The following is a 15210-nucleotide window of genomic DNA, read 5'->3' as shown; positions in this document are numbered from 1 at the left end:
TTGTTCAAATCCTGATTCAGAAATGGGATACGGAGAATACACTTTTAAATACTCAGAATCTCCCCCCCCCCCCCCCCCCCCCGCAAATTATCATTTCAAAAAGAGAACTTGATGAAATAACACATGTTTATACCAATATTTTGGGGTAGAGACAAGATTAATCAATCCATAATTTTGTATGCTAGAAAGCCTGTATATTTGGATTACTTACATAATGTGGTCATAAAAGTTATAGTCTGCCTTTAGACGTGAATTTAAATAATTCACATCAACTTCAATGTAAGCTGTGTGCAGGCACTCACAGGCAGAATTGCAGGGGGGAATGGTCCATTTTCCTTTTCATGACTTCTGAAGAGCAGGTGCAAATCACAAAACAACCCCCACATTTGAGTCTTTACATGGTTCTCATTCTCAGGTCTAAAAGCTGAATGTCAAGGAGAGTATTTCACAAATCTCTATTGCATTGCCTGTTGCTTTCTCTGTAGAAAACAGCTGCTAATAGTTAATCCATTTTTGTGTTACCATGCTGTCTTTTCTGCAGCTGTCACAAGGACAGCATTTTCAAAATGCTTAAATAAATTGTTGGTTTTAGTAGGAAAAACAGGGTACAGTTTCAAGGGCACTAAACAAGTACCAAGCCAGTGAGAGACTATTTTCTAGTCCAGAGACTAAACCAGACACTATCAAATACTCTTGGTTTCTGGTTTTGTAATACTGAATAATTATGGCTTGAATTCTTCCAAGTGGAAACAACATCAAACATTTAATTCTGCCTTTAGAAGGTTTCTATACTGCCTAGAAAAACCATTGCATTGTGTACACCTCACTGGAGCCTCATAAAAAGAAAAGTTAAAGAAACAGAAAGAAATTCCACGTTGCTCCCTAAAGCTATCCATTTTGCTTCTCATTTATTGTTCTGTCATTCTAGCTGTTATTATTTTCTCACTTCTTATGTAAGCATTGTCTTCCCTACTTCCCACCTTACACAGGTTATTATAACAAAGTGCTGGCTGACTGTTGGAGATTTCCAAAACTGACCCTAAACAGGCGTCAATGCATGACTTTTGAAACGATTTTCAGCAGGCATATTCAAACGATCTTGGTGAAACAAAGGGGAAATTTTGACTAACCTTACCCAGAATGAACTGAAATGCTTTAGTGAAAGACAAAAAATGATCTTTTACTGGAGAAGAATAACACCCTGAAGATCTGTGCAGGTGAGAGTTCTATTTATAATCTACATTATTTTCAAGCTGGGCATTTCACTAAAGGAATGCTAAGGAAAAAGGTGTCATTCTAAACAGGAGCAAAACCACCAGCCAGCTGGGCACTGCTTGTTCTGGTTACTGTCTGCCATACCAATGCTGACATTTTAGGATGCCAAACGTAAGCTATACTGAAGACAATCTGAAGTTTGAGCTCCTTGCAGAAAAGAGAGCTCTTCCAAGGAAGACTTAGTGTAAGGGAGAGTTTCAGTCTCGTTTCCTTAAAGCTCTGTTCACTTTTTGTGCTTGATTATTCCTGCAGAATTTCTCTTCCCCTAAAAGACAAATGTCAGTCTTCAGGCTGCTCTAACCTGTGGTGGCTGACATTGACCCAGCTAGAGTCTGTTACGGTAGCCAGCTCTCACAGTCATGCCTGACTGGGAGCATCATCCCAGTGAAGCATTCACATAACAGGAGCTGCTTCATTGCCCACTTCCTCATCATTCACCATCTACTGATTGCAGCGCCTGGACTCTTACACTTTTCTATGGACAGGCCATCAAGAACAGGAGAAGACAGGCATGAACATGACCAAGCAAGGATATGATGGTCAGCCCCATGCTTTAATCTGGAGCCAACTGCATCAACACAATGACTTCAGTGGCAGCCTACCAAACTCAATGTATTTAGTATTAGCAAATTTCATAAGCTTTTTATATTAAGCAGGCTAAATTGCTACAATAGCTCTTCTTGACATACTGTCAGTGGCTCAGCACAATGCTAGAACTTGAAGCAGCAAGAAGAACAATGCAAAACTCAAGTCCCAACAACTGTTTTGCAAAAGGAAGATGGAAAATCTTTAGAAATTCTATCTCCCAGAATCCGTCCCAATCCCAATACAGAATAAACATCTTTTCCACACAAGTTTATACTTACATGCCAAAACGATTCAAAACAAAAATCGTGTCATCTCTTGAGTTGTAAAAATTATATAGCTGCCAGTATATGAAAGAACTAAAGCAAAATGAGCAAAATGATTAGCAGCAGAAAAACACTCGTGTTCTAGCAGAACACACCCTCATGGTCAGTAGTACTGAAGTTTAGTGTTATAACTGCCAGGACTATAGTGATGCATCTACCAGTAGTGAATCACTGTCTAGATAGCCATGTACACTCTCAGCCTGTTGATCTCCTGCTTTTCCAGTCTACACCATCTTCAGCTTTCACTTCCCAAGAAATTTCAAGTGCATGGAAAAAGGGATGTAATAGCTTGCATTAGGGCAACACCGATAGTCATCAGATATCCAACAAATCAAAGTGATTTTGGCTCTTTACCTTAGCTACCTTCTTGATGCCAGAGAGGGCTTGACTCCTCAACTTGTGCTGTTTAAAACTAGTTCTAGAGGCTCATACTGGGCAATAAATAACAACAAATCTGTGTATCAGGATTAACCTTATAATTACTTGCTGACTGATTTTATCCTGGGCAAGGAGAAGCAATGATCCACTGTGGAGAATTCTTAAGATTTGCCTGTGGTTCTTACTAAGTTCTACATTTTAAAGGATTGCCTATGTTTTTTTCCAACAGTAAACTGCAATTGCCTCATCCATTGCACCTTGATACTTATTTATTTATGTTAATCCTGGGATACTCCAGTTTACTAGAAATAGATAGGAACTCTTTCAGTTCTTCACATTTTCCAGTTCTTTTTTAAATGCTAAAAAGCTTCTCTGCCATTTTCTAATTCTTTTTACCATAAACAGTCATGTTCAAATATTGAATATTCTTTTGAGGCATTTTTTGTCACTTGTGGTTTTCTACTCCAGCTTGTGAGCAGTTTTGCAGATGGTATTCATTTCAAAGCTTAAGTGAGGTGATCTTTTATATTATTACTGTTCATGCTTGTTCATAACTGGCTTGCTTTCAACAAAATACAGTATTTGTGTGCTCTGTTCCACTAGTACATAATGTGCAAGAATTTTTCTTCATAAGAGTCAGGAATCCCAGCCAACTTCAATCTCTCTATGTAAACATTTGTCTGCACTGTTCTGTTGTTTATCCCACTCAAAGAGAGATGAGGTGCAACTGGGAGGGAGGTAAGAATATAAATAGCAGCATAGCCTATTGCATGTAAGTTAATTAATCAAAATAGACAGGAGTGGGTCATAGAGAGGGTGATGGTCAAGTGAGCACTTCTCATAGAGGCATTGAAAAACCGATCTATTCAAAGCAAATAGCTTAGACTAACAAATTACATAGGTCTGTTGTTTTAAGTAAGTCAGCAATTGAAAACTCAGTGAATCTATTGGTATACACAAGGTCAGCACTAGAAATTCAACCGTATCCAAATTCAGAACAAACCCAGGAAAAACAACACTGACTACAGGTGTGGTCAACCTTAAACCACAGTACTCTACCTTGAATTGCTGAGCCGTAGGGTTTGTCTTTTACCAATATGAAATACACATGCTAGGGAATACAATGCCCCTAAATTATTTGTCTTTTCTACAGTGCCCAAATCACCATGAAAATGACGAGGAAAATGGGTTTGTGTCACTTTCTGTAAGCAGCCACACAGCTATTTTACCTTTGAAAGCCAGAATTTTGTAAGTGTGATATCTTTGTACAAAACAGTTCGCAAGCCTAGCAACTGGAGTAAGGCATGGTGGGGAACCAACACAAAAGAAAACGTGGGGCTCTAACGATACCTGTCCAGGTCTGTAGTGCAGTGACTATTGATTGCTGTGGAGATGTGAATGTCATCTGGGAAATCCTAGGAGTACAGAACCTGCAAGACTTCTTTATCACTACAGTGGCCACTCAGTGGGGTGTGCCCCTACTTTCCATAAGTCATCCCCGTAAACACAGTGCAAAATGAGCTGGGCACTGAGTGCTTGGGTGTCAGCTGGAGAGGGACACTGAATGCACAAAGATGTGATAAATGTTTTAGGTATCTACTCCTTCTGGCTCCAACCTCAGAATATTAGTAAAGTCAACATACACAGTGACAGTTAAACATCACTGATTTTTTTTTCTTCAGAACTAGTCTTCAATTCTCAAGAAACACTGAGCATGTGGAAATGCTGTAAAACTTCTCTACAGATCTGAACACTGTGAAGTCTAACCAAATTTTGTCTATAGCCATTCTTCCACTTAATCTCTCTCTGTTGTTACACTTGGAGGAGATATTTTCTACAAGCACTCTCACCTGCATGTTGTAACCACCATTGTGCTCCACCCCAGACATAGAAAGTAGGCAAACCATGCTGGAAGTCCCTGAGTGAAGGGTAAGACATTAAATACCTGACAAAGTACTATTATTCAATAGGAATGATCAACATGCCAAGAAGTACAGCATACTAAATTCTCCTATTAATAGGAGTTTCAGAAGCAATTTGAGAAAAAAGACCTCTTGGGGAAACCATTCCATTAACCTCGCACAACATGGCAAAAGCTGTCTCAATTTTTAATCCCTAACTTTCAAGAAACATGGCTACAGGAAAGCAGTAAATGATTGTGTCAGAGCTAAAACTAATCAAACCTCAGTGGAGTTCAAGATGTTGCAATTTCCACTTCCTATTAGCCTGGCTGATGAGGAGGATGTGTCTGCCTGTAGTACAGTCTGACAATCACAAGCATTTTGCTGTGGTTTAAATGAGCTTTTTTAATTTTTTTTTTTTCTTCTCTCTCTGTATTTGGTAGACTAGCAGCATGCCCATGGTCCCATATTCTATTTTAAATAAAGGAAGGAATTTCCATGCCTTTTGACTTTTTGAATCTCATTTAGAATCTAAGTCTTTTACTTTTGTTCATACTTCCAAATGTCTGTAGGTTTCCTTATGTAGACTTGCTTACATCACTCCCCTGTCATCAAAACATAATTTACATAGCATCAGCACCCATCTGCCTTTGTTTTGCCCTGAGACTGCACTGTATAGAACAAGCATAAAAATAAAGCTCCAGTTAAAGTTCCAGTTGCTTGGTTGGTGGGTTAAATCAACACAGATTCTCTGAGATATTAATTCAAATAGGTGCCAACAGATCCTAGGAAGCATAGTGAAGAATAACATTGTGTGCCATTCATGCATCAGTTCAGTGTACTTGCAATGACGGCAGAAAGCGTAAGGGCATGCTTTGCTCATTTAAATTTTTTTAGAAGCAGCAGGAGATTTTGTTTTGGATTTTTACATTTCAAGGTCATTTACTGCATGTCTTGTCATATACTTGATGTCTCGCATTTCATCATCTTGATCATGACTCTCCCATAGCTAGCAGCCCCCCTTGTCACAGAGTCATACTGTGAAGGGAACTGTCGAACTTGATTGCACCCAAGAGACAGGATGCAATTCATGATATTACGAACATCATTGTTGATATCAACAGAAAGAGTCACTGCAAAGATAAAGCTGACAGATGGAAGCCAGACAAATCAGAAATTGGAAAATACTACAGTTGGCTGCCAGTGTGAATTACTTTCAGGTGGTCAGGTTCATCCCTAATTAAGATGGCACCCTCAGCATGCAATCCTAATGAGCCCTCAGCAAAGGCATAATGAGTCCTAATTCTCAGCTTGCATAGTTACATTTCTCAAAGTGGGTTGGTTACTATGCAACAAGTGAGGCATATCAAGTATCTTGCATTTGCTAAGTGAAGTGGGAGTCAGATGAGATTAAAAATTTGATTAGTTCATTTGTGTGTGCCTGTTTTAAAAAAGTATTGGAGACAAAAAAAGAAGGAAAGTTCGCAATTTATCCTATCAGTAAGCTGGGGAAGTTTTGTTGGTTTTTGTGGAGAAGTTTATCTTAATACCATTTGAGTAGGCATACAGTATACATGACACACAAAGCTTCCTTTCAGTCTTTACATTATTCAAAAGCAGATCTCAAAGCCTAGGGAAAAAATGGACTTCCAGCATGGTTACCTTGTAGTTAAGTGAACTTTATAACAAAGCTTTAATAAGGAAAGTTGGCAAGGTAGTATAAAACTTAGGTCTTTTGTAGGGATGCATGACCAAAAGGTTATAGGGCTAGCAGGAAGAAGACCTGGCCATTCCCGCCTGAACCATAGAATTGTTCCATCAACTTTAGAAAAAGCTGTTTTCTCTACTGCAAAGAGAACCAACTAAGTAAAAATACATATGCAGTCTCAGTTACTGTTTTCCACCTGTAACACCAAAACAGATTCTTTGTCTCGTGGGCATTTTATGACAGCTGTTGTTTACAACATCCTTGAGCAAACTAGCCTTCAAAGGTGTTAGTTAAGATTATACGGTTAATCACAGACAATTCTAAGGCACAAATGTTTGCCCAGAACCTATTTGATGTATTACTTTCAAAACAAAGAGCCATTTTGACTTCAAAACCTATTTGAGACCTGTAGAGGCTACTGTATTTGAATAATGAGTGAAATTAATATTTTTAAACTCCGTGGGTAAGAAGAACAATAGAAAGCTTACCTTCCCTGACAGTATCATAGTAAGTCACATAATGATGGCCATACCTAGTTTACCTTATCACATAACAGAAGTGGCTAAGTAGCACTGAGCAACAGGTCTTTTAAATGCAGTGTCCTCTAAAATGTTTGTTCATAAGGCAATAATGAGTTTTAACAGGCATCTAGATTACAATCTACTCAATTCATTTGGGAGTATCTGGATTATAGGTATAATAAAAGATATGCATGCCCTTCATGCTATATATAAACTTGCTTACATTGCTTGCTATGGTCATAAACTTGCTTATGTTGCATTTTGTTAAAAAGGCTTGCCCGCTTCTGGTTATAACTCACTAATATTTTCTTATAGGTAGCACTATTTTGAGCATTTGGGAAAAGACAACTCAGTTTCGTGAGAGACATGAAGTGCCAGATGTTCAGCTAATGTGAATCAATGTTGAAGAAAACTAGCCTGGCAAGGAAAGTTTTGTTGCTATGTCCAGGCTGGTGTGCGTAAAGGGGCATCAAATTCCATGGCAACATAGGCTGAAAATAAACTGGTTGATTTACAAGAAAAGGTTCTTCCTCTTTCTTTCCCCAGTGCCTCAAGAAGTTGCCAATGCAAGATATCAATGCCACAAAGAGGTCCTGGATACACACTATTCTGACCTAACACAGATGTGCTGAATACTGATTTAAGAAACTCTCATGCCTTCTTTTGCCATAGACCAATCTCACACAACTATTTCATCCTCATCTTCCCGTTCGCAACTGCATTTTCATCTTCCTTTACATTCTTCTTCCTTAGTGTTAGGCATTGCCAGATACTAGCGCACACTCTTCCAGGAATTTATACCACACTTAGAGCTGGTGGGGAATTTTCTGTGATTTTTTTTTTTTTTTTTTTTTAAATTAGGAAATATTACAAAAACTAAACAGGTCATGGGAAAGTTGATTTTGTAATGGAAAATCAAGTTTGATGTGTGTTACACCGTTGCAAAATCATCATCTTGTTTTGGCATTTTCAAAGGAAACAATTTATTTCCTTGGTGAAAATGACTCTGTTTTGAAATTAAGTTAACGTATGCCTCAACTAAAGGTTTAGTAAAAGCACTGCGGGGGGAGGTTGGCTTGACAGGAGTGGGGGTAAGTGTTGCAGCACGGAAGAAAACGGTCTTGTGACTACCAGAAAGTACTGTGACAGTGCTATGCAGATATTGTTCAGTTTACAATAAAAGCATCAGACAGGAAAAACAATGCAAAATAATTTGAAAAGTTTTGTATGGACACTGAGGCAAGAACTCATATTCTTGTGATACTCCAGCTAGAACTGGAAGGCATCTTAGAAGCATCTTATCATATCCCAAAGGCTAGATCAGGTGTGCTTAACTAGGCCTGAGAAGTGTTTCCTACCCTGCTCCTAAGAGCTGTTAATGGATGGCAGTTCTCCAGGGCCCCTAGTGATCCTCTTCCATTCTTCAAATGCATCCAGCTCTACAGATGTAGCTACCAGTAGAACCGTTTAGCTTTACCAGACCTTGCCCTTAAAAATTAGCCTCAGAAATGCTGAGAAAGCCTAAGAATTCAAGTCAGATGTCTTCTGAATCTATACTCAAACCTTGCACAGTCTGGAAGGTCCTAGAGCCACACAATAGCTGCCAGAACAGGTAATGCATCGTTTTAACACAATTTATAAAATTAACTAGGCCAAATGGATTTTATTTGGTTTTGCTAGTAACAGACTTCCTTCTGATGAATGACACTAAAGGAAAATGTCAGTGGGGTACAATGGCACAAGACCACACTTCTCTGTTACAACCAACTTCTGATAGAGGGCTTACTGCCCTAACCAAGTTGTAAAGACTGCTTGTTAGGACTACTGTTTTTCCCCTTGATGAAAGCCCTTCTTTGCCTGCTCCTGACAAAGACAGTTCCAGGCACAGACAAAATAAGTAACTATCTAAGCAATAGGCAGGTAGCCTGCTACACAGTGAGGCTAGAAAAGGGTTGCTTGGGTACAGAAGCAGCACCACGGAAAAAGCCTTGTCCTCTGCATTGCCTAGACAGGATCACATAAAGCAGAAATAAAGCTGTTGCTTTTGCCAAAGGATTTTAGGGTAAGTGGGGTAGCAGTTACTGCAGGGAGATGATATCCCACCTCAACAGCAGCAGTTGTCACTTGTGAGTCCTCTTACTCCATTTCCCTAACAACAGCTGGAACAACAAACTTATTTTTTTCCAATCTGTATCTCAAGTTCATCTTATCCCCCATCCCTGGCTATGACTGGAAGGACTTTGCCCTTCATCTTTATGGCAACAAAATTCAATTTTGCCTACACCGCTGAAAGGCTCTGAGAAAGATCAGCTTTGGGACTAAAGGATGTCAGTGTCAGGGTAAATAACATTAGCAAATCTCATTTTTCTATCAGTTTCAAATAAACCTAAAAAACAAGCTGTAATAATGCCACTCTTCACAAGCACCTAAGTTACTGAATCCCAGCTCATAAAATTAAAATTATGTAAATAATTAGAAGTATTTATCTAAGCAAGCTGCATAGTTTTGAATGTTAGAGATGTTGCTGAACTTTATCATGTAGATTCCAAAGATTAATATGTTTCTCCATGGACAGGAGTCCAAGGTAGACCTCAGTTTCACCAAATGACTAAGGATGATGCAGAAAAAACTCCTGCATTCTTGAAATTCCAAAGTTTATAATAGAAAAATTTTATTAGCATCCCCAAAATTGCTTTCTCCCAGCTGCATATTATAAAACCAATTTGTGATTCACGTAATTGTAATCTCAGTTATTCATAACAATTAACTGCTTCGTCGAAAGGTTATTTACTGTTGGAATGATAGGATTTATTAACAGTTGATAATACATTTATTTCTAAGTTGAGAGGGGCAAAGCCATAGGGCATTTCAGTTCTAGAAACTACACGGTCATTCTTATCTTCTTTTTGCCATCTCAGATCCCAAGCTATTCAGGAACAGATAAAAACAGAAGTAGTTCTACTGGTTCCAGTTTTTGCTTATTGATCTGTAAGTATTCTTCCCTTTTCAAAAATGGGGGGGGGGGGGGGGGGGGGGGGAGGTGGGTTCTACCTTTAGAACCATAACTATGACAAAAACTAAAATTCTAGCCCTTGCATCATAATAATGCAAGTTAGATGATTCAAGGCGTCAGTGCTGCAGAAATGTATATACAAAAAAATGGAGTGAGGTTTGTACTGCATATGGCAAATCTCTCATCAATATTTCGTTAGTTCCAGACTAGGAGAAATCAAGCAAGAGATGACTCCGATACATGATAGAAATGTTAATTGCACACAGGATCTTGTGTCCCATTACAACTCCTCAGTTTATATCAGACTAATTGGACCAACTATTCACCTCATAAGGCTCAAGAGAGTTAAAGCAGCTGTTAAACTTCCTTGCTGAGGATCATAACCATCCTTCTCATACTTCCGTGGAAGTGCTTGTTTGAGAGAGAACAAATGCAAGCTCAGATGGCACACGGGCACTAAGAGCTTTTACCAATCAGCATCACTTAAACAGCACCAAACATTTTCTAAAGTAGAATCAGCAACCCAATCAGTCCTGAGCAGCAGAACACGGAGAGCAAAAACCCGCTGTGCCTCCAAAACTCTGGCCCGGTGATAAGCACAGTTTAACTGTGGGGACGAGCAAAACCAACTGTGTCCTTAAAGCAAAGCAGACTGGAAGCGTGGTACTGGCCAGGCTGGAAGAGTGTATAATGCCCAGAATATGACAACTACATGCCTCTCCGCATTTCACTGCAGGAAAACATCCAGGGGTATTTACTTCCACATAACCCTAAACAGTCTGAAACTTAATTTAGGCACCTATATAAAAGACTCATCTGGGAACTGTGCCACCACTCCAACATATTCACCTTACAGCAGCCCTAATAGCAGTGAAGTTTCATCTGTAGCTTCTCCTCCAGATCAGCAAACTTTCAAAGCCTCAGAAGTTACTGTTGTAGTAGGAGAGATCAAAGGCCTTGTAGCAGGTGTTTCAGCAGCTGTTCCTGTCCAATTTCTGCCCAAACAATTCACAGCTGGCTATGAAAGGGCCTGCAGAAGTAGCTCTGAGAGCTACTCAGAGTTAAGGGAAGTCTTAGTTTCTCTGACTCAGGCACTTGGTTTGTTATGGAGGAAGTAGATTATTATTACATGACATTTTCTATGTAATAGCACAAGGGAGAATTTTTCTGCTCAGCACCTGGTTAGCTAAGGACTTACTTAGACTGAACAGCTGTGCTGAATCGTTCTGAAAGGCATCTTTCTGCCTGCCCAAAATGCATAGGAACACTTACCTCACAGGGAATGGAACTAGGTGCAAAAGTAGGAAAAAGACGGAAAGGGCCAAATCCTTTACATGGTGCAGGACATTATAGCCCAGTTGCAATCCAAAGAGATCCACTGACCTCCTGATGTTACTGTAATGATGTGCTGTAGGAATAAGTAAACACATGTTGAGTACCAAATTTTGCCCACTGCTTGCTAGTGTCTCTGCAAATTGGAAATTGTCCAGAAAACAGCCACATGGAATGGAAAAGAAACCATACTACGAAAGAATGAAACTCAGCTTTTCAGAACAAAGGGATTTATTTGTCTGTGGTTTATACTACATGGGCAAAAAATTTCTCATTACGAAGATGCACAAAATCCAAAGTGTGAAAATTGAAGCCAGACAGTTTGTGTTGGAAATACTGCACACATTTTAGTACTGACAATACTTAACAAATCCATATTTAACAATGAGGTCAATTCTCCATTGTCCGCTATCTTTAAATGAAGTTGAGAGGTCACTTATGCGCTCCAACTTCACCAAAAGGTTTGGGATGGTGGGAAGCATCGGGCTAAACTGCCTCAGGATGTGTAAACAGATGCACTGCTCACTTCCCATCTTGGAAAACTGTTTATACTGTTGCAAGAAAACCACATAACTGAAGGATATGCACAGTGCACACCTGCTGTCACAACCATCCTTGGGAGACTTAAAGAGTGCCCCTACCCACTGTAGCTGGCATAACAGCACTGTGTTGAAGTAACTGAGTATTATCCCAATGCACAACAGACTCCATGTTCAGCACACACCGATGTGATTAACATCCAACTTTGTGCTAGAGCTACAAAAAACCCTAGAACTTCTATTATGGAAACAATTTTAGTAGTTAAATATTTGATTATATTTCCATGGGAAAAAAGAAAAGAAAAAAAGGGGGGGGAAAAAAAGGAAAAAAAAAAAAACCCAGAGGATTCCTCCTAACAGGATAGAATTTTCTTGGAAAAATGGGGTGCTGATCTAACACAGCTTTCCTATTTAAAAAGTTTCATTTTGGCATGAACTTGGAAATATTTATATTAAAAACTGAAATACTGATTTGAAGTGAAATATTAAATTATTTCATTCCCAGCAATGTCAGCACCATTGAAAGTGCTAGGTAGAGATTTTCCAAAATGAAGTGTCATTGAAATCTTTGACAGAAGGTTCTGATTCAACAAAGTTGCTTTTTCCAAACAGGAGACAAAAAAAGTGTTAGAAAAATTATTAACTCTGCTTTGAGACCTCTAGAGTCAAGTGGTGGTGTATAGACTTTGACTGCAACTGAGGAAATTAAATACAGTCTACACTCTTTAACAGGCAACATTTTAAAAAGTGCATTTTTTTCCCCTTTAACTTTTATTTAAGCAAATTTAGCACACCTGCAAAGAGTCAAGGGGACTGCCCTAGAAACTGACCTCCTTTTGCTAGAGAACAGTTTGAAAGCAAGGAAAAGCAGAGTTTGCTTCTTTTGTTTCTTTTCCAGATTTTGAGCAAATCAACCCTCACCTGGATAGACCATCCGCAGTTACAAAAAGACAGCTCAGTGTCCACCCTCTTTCAAGTTCTTGATCTACTTCCTGAGACACACAGTAAGTTTTTCATTTCCTTCAAATGTAGAATGTTAAGTGGGTACTAATTCAGGCATTTTAAGGCAAACAACACAAGTCAGCAAAAAAAGTAATGGAACCAACAGCAAAGAGAGGTCTGCTGATCCAAACAACCCTGAATTGAGGAATGACTCTAAGGGAGCCACCAAAATCCTGCAGATGAACCCTATGGTCAGGGACATGGATTCTACGCCAAATAGCATAATTTACTAACCATGCTACCGTAGCATTCCACTTAACCTCTGTGACTGAAATAATTTAACCACTTTTATAATACTGAGACCTGCAGATTAAAGTAACTTTACATGCTATGAATTATTAATGAAAAATATCAGATACGAGCCTGAGGTTTCCATGACTTAATGCAGTAGTTTTACTCTTGGATTGCAAGGCACCTATGCCGCAACTAACCAACCAACCCTAGGCAAAGAATTTCAGGGAATTTCTTCTTTGTCAAAGTGTTTAAGAATGTTGCCCTCTTAATGGGTGAAAAAAAACCCTGACACATGAAAGGATAACTATGATATCTACTTCACACAATGTAGAAAAATTACCTTTGAATTTAAGCCATGTGTGCAGGGAATATATGTATAAGGGTATATCCATATAAAATATATATAAGGGTATACATAAATATATAAGTTCCCCACACATTTGTGTATTTGGAAGAGCTCAGAGGGTTTTATAGTTTTATACATATACAGCACAGACTGTTCAAGGGATTATTTTGTGTTTTGTAAACAAGATAAATAACCACCCTTGAATTCCTTTGTGAACCATAAACAAACATATAATTCACATATTTCAACAGCTAAAATACACTGCATGAAATAGGGCCTGGAATATGTTCTTTCACAGGCACATGCCGATTTTCCAGAGAAATAAAGTGGACTGTAGCCTCTGGTCCCACTTTCCTAGTTTCTGTTGCTGGGTGTGGCATGAAGACCATGGCAAATAACAGTTTTAAAAAAAAAAAAGATCAAAAAGGAAAAGACAAGAAAGAAAACCAGCCTATTCCTGCTCTATTTTCTTCTTCCAGCTTCACGATTGTAAACAGCCCTTCTCATAAAGTAACACTGAGTTCCTCCTTTTTGGATACAGAGATATATGACTGAAATAGGTCCACACTACCAGCCATACCCTCATATCAAAGGTAAGACCAGACAGAAGCAATTAGTTTAATGTAAAAGCTGAACTCTCCATCTCTTTCTCCCAGTAGCTAGTGAAAATGAGTTTACCTTTTTTATCCTTCTGTTTTGCTGCAGCTGTTTGGCCATCTTATCCCCAACAAACTATTCAATGAATACTTCAAAAGCCTTTTCCCCACCCCCTCCCTCAAATCAATTCACCCTGTGCTTTAAATTAATGCTACTGAATTGGCTTTACAGCTGAACAGTCATGTCAGGAGTAAACATGGCTAAGTCATGAGGCCTGAGGCTGTTCAGCCTGTGGCTCTTGTGATCTTGCCCACAAGTCATTACATGCCAATACCATTTCCCATTGGGCTGGAAAGAAGACAAATCCACATAGTTTTATACCAGTTACATGAGTCCAAGCACCTTCAGCATGCTGGATCTTTAAATGCATGGCTTCACAGGGTCAGGAGACTCATTACAAATTTATAAAACCCTTCGAGATCCTTAGAGGAATGATCAATAGCCATGACAATGTCATTATTATTATGAATGTATTGCAGTTTGGCAGTGTTGTGCCTAGTAGAAATGAGGGAGAAGAGAGTCATCTAATAGGCAACTATATTATGACCTAAGGCATAGCATGATTTACCCAACTGCCAAATTTTAAGAAGTGCTGGCCACCTGCATCTCATGCTGAAGTCATCTCTTGGGACTTGGCTCCATTTGCAAGGAGTATGGGAGTTGCAGAGTTGAGCAACAAGAACAGGGTCAAATGAGGATGAAACAGCAAGATTAGAGCAGTGTGGAGGGAAATGTAGAGCACGGTGGATCTGTACAGACAGCTGTAACACCCCTTTTTCTTCTATAAACCCTGCTTAGGGCTTTGTTACAACTCCCAAGGAGTATGTATCTACACAGCTACTATAGCTGGCACTAGCTGCCACAAAGTGAAAGGTTTTTTTGTAACCAAGATGTCTTGTCTCAGTCTATACAAAAGAAACATGATGATACATAAAACAGATATTTGACATTAGCCAGATCAAATACAAAGATGAAATATTGCCAGTTTTAAACCTCAGCCTTACAACTGGATCTGCTGGGCCAGAAAGGTCCCTTGAAGTATCCAACTGTAGTATCAGCAGTTTCCTCTGAAATCAACCCTTCCTCACCCACCCCCTGCCCAGGACATCTGCTATCAATATTAGAAAACATAGTTTCATACTAGTCTGTCTTATTCACATGAGTTTACCTATGTGAAAGCAGATGATCTGTGGCCAGCCATTTAACTCTCAAGCTCAGTCCCCCTGGAGTTTTATCCTAAGGGAACTGTTCCCAGACTAATCCAGCTTTGCTCCCCATCTCCCTCCCAGTAAGCTAATGAAGTTCTAGCTGACTTCACCTACTCCAATAAAAGAGTAGGGGGAGGGATGAAGGCAGGGCAGTGGCTTCAGTGTCCATAAAACTGTTGCCAGCG

The sequence above is a fragment of the Pelecanus crispus genome, chromosome 2 (assembly GCF_030463565.1).
Source record: "Pelecanus crispus isolate bPelCri1 chromosome 2, bPelCri1.pri, whole genome shotgun sequence".
Taxonomy (NCBI): Eukaryota; Metazoa; Chordata; class Aves; order Pelecaniformes; family Pelecanidae; genus Pelecanus; species Pelecanus crispus.
The sequence above is the reverse complement of the archived record's forward strand: the minus strand, read 5'-3'. Positions refer to the sequence as shown.